The sequence below is a fragment of the Charadrius vociferus genome, unplaced genomic scaffold (assembly GCF_000708025.1).
Source record: "Charadrius vociferus isolate BGI_N301 unplaced genomic scaffold, ASM70802v2 scaffold433, whole genome shotgun sequence".
In the NCBI taxonomy this organism is placed as follows: domain Eukaryota; kingdom Metazoa; phylum Chordata; class Aves; order Charadriiformes; family Charadriidae; genus Charadrius; species Charadrius vociferus.
This window is the reverse complement of record NW_009647846.1, coordinates 1,462,810-1,468,728: the sequence shown is the minus strand read 5'-3', so window position 1 is coordinate 1,468,728 and position 5,919 is coordinate 1,462,810.

Sequence of the window (5,919 nt, the reverse complement as noted above, 5' to 3'; positions counted from 1 at the left end):
CGCCCACGCAGCCGTCGCCAGCGCCGTGGCAGAGAGCATACCCAAAATCGGGGTGGTTTGTCATGCTAAAGCAAGAAGCGTTTTGTTGGATGGCTCCTGACAAGGTGACTGTTCTGGTGTGGTGGTGATTCTAATGGCAGCAGATACTTTTCCGCTGAGACTCTTCCCAGGAGGGGATAGATAATTGGACATACTGGAACCAGTTAGAAACTTTTATACCGTTTTATATTTATTAAAAGATAATGACTGTTTCTGTCTTGCAGTGACACAAAAACTGTAGAAAGGCAATATGCAAAAGTAGGTTAAAGGTGGGTCCTGTCCGCCTCCTGTGTGAGCCGATAGACGTTTGTCGGAGGTTGCAGTGTAAATTTGGTACAAACTGAAATGTACTCCTGGTTGCATACTAACTTTGTGTATTAATGCCTGTGACAGCCCAGACTGCATGAAGAATGAAAGCTTATTCTTTATCTTCTGAACAGGAGCATTGCATTTCGCCAAAAACGGAATTTTAAAAAAATTAATTAAAGAAGTTGAGATCTGGGGTGGCTCAAGAGCGAACCAGAGCCTTGGGCATGGGCAAAACCCGCTCTCCCTCGGCACGTGGACCTGTGATACAGGGCGGTGTGGAATATCCTGACTGTCACTCGACTGCATCGAACGTTGTCACCCCCTTCCTCCCAGCTGTGTTAATTTTAGACTTGTCTCCTCCTTTCTGGTTGCAGTTATTGAATTAGGAGTTATTTGCCATCTGGCGCATTTTTAATTCACTTTCTTGTAGTGATAATATTTATAGCAGCCAACAGCAGAGTGATTTTTCTTTTGTCAATGAGAAATGAAAGGTAAGACGAACGTGCTGCGGAAGACAGGGATGCTGCAGAAGGGAGCTCCGAGGAGATCTGAGTGGATCTGCTCCAACACGTTTGATACGATTATTTGCTTTGCTTTGTCTGCAGATCTGTGGACAAATGCCATTTCAGGCAGCGACTGGTTTGCTGGCATTAACCTAGCCTCAAGTGAATATTTTTTCTGTGTCTCTAAAATGACATTTTCTTGGAAATGGCAAGGGCTGAATCGTGCGAGACTGTGGCTGAGATAGCGGGCAGCTCTGCAAATCACAATTCGGGCTCATTAGGCGTAGGGTGCCCTTGAATGACGCCTGTGATTTTGGTGGCCGGGCACCGGAGCGCCTGACCCTGGCGGCAGGTTGAGATACTGTCCCGACTTCTATAAATGCAAGAATTCCACCAGATTGCAAATCTCTCTGTGAAATTTTCCTTCAAGATCCATCACGATCAAAATGTACTGGCTTCGTACCTCAGTCCGTTGAAAAATCTCACCGTCGGGGTGTGTGCATAAATCCCAGTTCAGGCTGCGTTTCCAGAGCTGTGTGGCTCCGCTAATTCCTTTGTGTAAGAGTGGCATTCCTAATACTGGTGTTCACCAGGAATTTTTGCACATTTTTTATTTATCTCAAGGGCGTTTTTGGTTTTTTTTGTTACTTATATGTTTATGGGGATGAAAATGTTTTTCATTTATGGTGTAGTTAAATCTCTTGTAAGTGATATAATGAAACTTTATAACTCCCTTCAGCTGGGGGGTTTACCAGTCATTTGTCTCCAGGAGATGTTAATGGCTGATGTGATTTCCAGTTAAGTAAGATTCTGTCTGTTATGTGTCTCAGTCCCAGTGCGGGCTCGTTTTTGTTCCCTATTTTCCTGTGTAATTTTAGTGGATTTTTGTCATAAAAAGTCATTTTGTACCTAGGGCACTGAAGCTTAATGACATTTATACATTCTAGCTCTTTTTTTAAAAAACCAACTCAATATATACTGTTCAGTTCTTTTTGTGATTTTTAGATGTCACTTAATAGAAAATCTGATGAAAGTACTGCATAGAAAGCCGGTATAGAAACCATGGTGTGTTCTTGATTTTTTTTTGTGTGTGTGGTAGTGTATATCCACACAGATAAGTAGATGTATATGAAGAGTTTTTCTTCTCAGATTGTGATTTTTTTACCCATTGATCATTAACCATTTGAAGATACCATTACATCTGCTTGTCTCCTACTATGTGCCTCTCCTTTGGTGACTGCTTTGTCTTTGCCCAAAGTATCGATTAAATTAGACTTTAGTAATACCCTGAGTATATATTCTGTAGCACTATACACTGTGTGTAGTGTAAGTATATAGTGCTATATATATAGTGTGTGTGTATATAGTACTAGGCTATATATATAAAATATAAAAAATACACATGGTATATCATCTATATTACTCTATTCTGCAGTCTGTATGCCATGAACTTTAGCAATGTCCCGCTGCCTTGTCACTCCGCACACGTGGACAGATAGCAGTGTACAGGGAAGGAGATCTGCCCGAGCCTCTCCAAAACCCGTCGCTCTGAGGCTGAGGTGATACGGTCACAGGAGATCAGTGGGTAACGGACTGACGGTGACGACCAGGAGCGCATCACAGGGTGCGGAGAGACTTTCCTGCTGCAGAGATTTAGCTGAAAGTAGACACCTCTGTAGCTGATGACAGCTGTATTTTTTTTTTCCTCTGGAGAGAGATTTAAAAGGAAAGAAATGCTGTGGAAGAAGCGTGGATAATGTCAGTGGATGTCTTTACAGAATGTTATGGAGCCCCTGTAAATAGTTCTGTCAGGGCTTCACAGAAAAATGTGGCTCTCAGCATTTCTAAAACACTTTATAGATTATAGGGACAAACGGCTTTGCTACGGGAGGATCGGCTGGTGATCCATCCAGCATCCCGTCTTTCACGGTGGTCGGTCCTGATCCAGCCACTGCTTCGGTGACGCGCGGGTTCGGGCACCCGCGGGGGTCAGGGAACCACACAGGCAATTGGCAGCAACTGCTGACGGTGAGTCGCCTTCCCCCCGCTTCTCTGACGGCGTTAGTGTTTCTTCCTCCTCCTCCGTATTTGGATGGTTTAATGTAGAGAAAGGATATTGTGAGAAATTAATTCAACTAATTTGTTGTAATTATTTTGTTAACAGTTTTTTTGTAACTTTGCATATAACTTTGTCTTGGGATGTTGGTTCCCAGTTTGCTTTCTGCCTTTTTTTGTGCCATTATTTCCCTTTTCAGCCGTATCTAAAAGGGGAGTGAGCTCTTCAGGGCACGGACCGCTTCTGTCAGGGCCTTGCTTAGCGTATGGCAGGTACAGGGCTGCGGCTCCTCACTTCGGTTTGAGTCATGGTGCAAGTAGAAGGGAAGGATGGATAAGTCTACAGATGTGAAGGAATGAATGCTTATTAATTTCTGTGTATCGGCTGGTGGCTAATGCTGTCAGTCTCCTTTCTGCAAGTGCTGGTTAGTAAGCAAACGTGCGAACTTTCTCCATTTTTCTCTTCCGTTCTGTCATAGTGTAAGTGGTGCATACAAGAGAGGAGAGGAAGAAAAATATGCAAAGTCAAACCGGTATTACTGTACTGAGAGCACTTTTCCTCCTGCCTCCCATGACAGGAATGTCTGTATGTGATTTATTGCTATTTTGCATGGAAGAACACCATCTTCCTGTGTGGAATGGCAATTAAAGCCAAAAGAATCTCATCAGTCATCCAGCCATGTTCCCATGACATGTACAACTTGCAAGTCAAACACTGAAATCTTTATTTAAGCAAAATTGTCCTTTGTCACGGTGCAAATTGTGTATGAGTAAGGAGTTAATTGCACAGCTGCTAATTCTAATGAGGTGCCATATTGGGGTAGAAGCTGTCACAGTAGGACTGGCGTCAGCGTGATTTTACATTTTGGTGGGTGTTTGTTTAATTCGTGGCAAATATGTTGGTATTCTGCACGTACAGGTGTGCAGCCCACTCCACTGTGAGTTTCTCACAGTGAATTTATATTAGTAAAAGTCTAACCAGTGGAAAAACTTAGGAAAATTCAAATTACAAATGCGATTTATTACTCATGGACATGAAAAAAAGTACACGAGCTGCTTCGCCGAGGACACCAGCGTTTGTCTATCACGCGTACCTTCTAGTTCAGGTTTTATATCTTTCTAAAGTTCCTTCAAACCTGGCTGAGTTGCACGTATTTGAACCTAAGAGAGGGAGGAGCGGCTGAAGCGCACGCCTGCCGCTGTGCGGGCAGGCAGACAGGAAGGTCCCAGCCCTTCTGGCCCTCGCTTCCATCGATATATATTAATCTGTTCTTCAGTTTGCTGTCCGTGCCCAGAAAAAAATGATACCTGTTCCTCCCTTATGTTGTTTCTCTTAGTACTGAACTATAGTTAACACAACCCCGCTTGAATGTCTTTGGCCTGAATACATTTCCCTTCCTTTGCCTCTCTGTCTAATCGTATTCTCTGCTCCTTTGCTTGTTTTGATTCCTTTTCTTTACAACAAAGAGGTTAAATTGGCTTATGTATTTTTTGCTTGGGGGATCAAAACTGCGGAGGACTTCAGGTACGTATGCAGGGATAGATACGGGTTGCTGAAATTTAACGTCCTCCTGAGAGCCCGTGCTGGCTTTTTTTATCCACTGTCACCTGCGGTTCTTTTTCCGTGACTGTGTTTGTCTCTGAAGTTCCTTGTATCAAATACACAGCATTTTATAGCGGTCTTTCCCAAATGCTCTGGTATTTTTGAGATATATCAGGGTGTCTGGGGATTATGCCATATAGAACATTACATTTTATTTTACCTTAAATAATACTAATATATCAGTGGGATTTGAAAAGCTTTTCGATGTCTTAATTCCATTGGCTATGAGCGCAAGGGGACAGGAATTAGGCCAGTGGTTTATTCTTGAGTCCGCTTTTGTGAGAAGCCCCGTAATCCTCATGTGTGATAAATTCCAGGACCACAGGATCAGTAAGCACAGTTCTGACAACTCCTGAGCTTTTTGTTGTGCCATTTGTCTTCGTAGCCCTTACCGTGACATGCCGAGCCACTGGCGCGAGTGCTCTTTATTACGGACCTTAGTCACAGAAATGTGGCTTCCTCCCCCTCTGCTCTCTACAGACAGGTGTCTACAGGCAAGTGTCACGACTTCAGCTGGTATCTGTATTTAATGTGCTTTGTGATCCCATCTCTAATAGATGTGGCATGTACTGAATCTTCGAAGAATTACGCTGTTTAGAGATGTAGTTTCGGCTCATTCAGAATTTAGCTACAGGAAATGTTGTCTCATCAGTAGAGGCATTGTTCTGGAATAGTTAGTGGTTCGGGCAGAAATACCCTCCTGTTTATGTATTCATTGGTAGATAAACAAGGAGATTGTTTTCCTTGTGTATGGGCCACTTTGGGTAGCGTTACCAAACCCCGGGTCAGTATTAATTGGTTTTGCTGTAGAGCATGTCACATTGTATAAACCTTGCCGTGAAAAGACAATGTTTTCTCCCCAAACTCTGTCTGTATAGATGGGGCAAAAACAGTAGAAACAACTCAGTAGAAAACAACTGAAAACAGCTTTGTCTTTTTGTTTGTGTGCCAACTGCTTATCTGGAGAGATTAAAGGAAAGAAAGGTGAGCACTGGGGAAGCAAAACCGTTGAAGAACACAATCTGTCTAATTTAACAGAAAGATCAAGATGTGATTCGATTGCAGTGTACGACCGTGCGCAGGAGAGAGTATTGGATACTAAAGGGCTCTTTAATTTAGAGGAGAGAAGTATAAATCAGTATACAGCGTGGCTGCAGTTAAAGCTGCTATAATTGAACAAAGACACCAGTTTTAATGGTGGAATGATTAATAACTGAAACAAATTACCAAGGAATGTGGGAAATTCTCCATTTCTTGACGTTTTCTGGTCAAGCCTGGATACTTTCAATGACACGCTTCAAACAAAAACAAGTTAGAGCTGTTGGCGCAGGAGAGATGAGTAGAAGGTTAAGTATGGTGCTTCTGGATGCCAGGTTAGAAGGTCTCCTCCCAAACGACACGCTCCTCCTT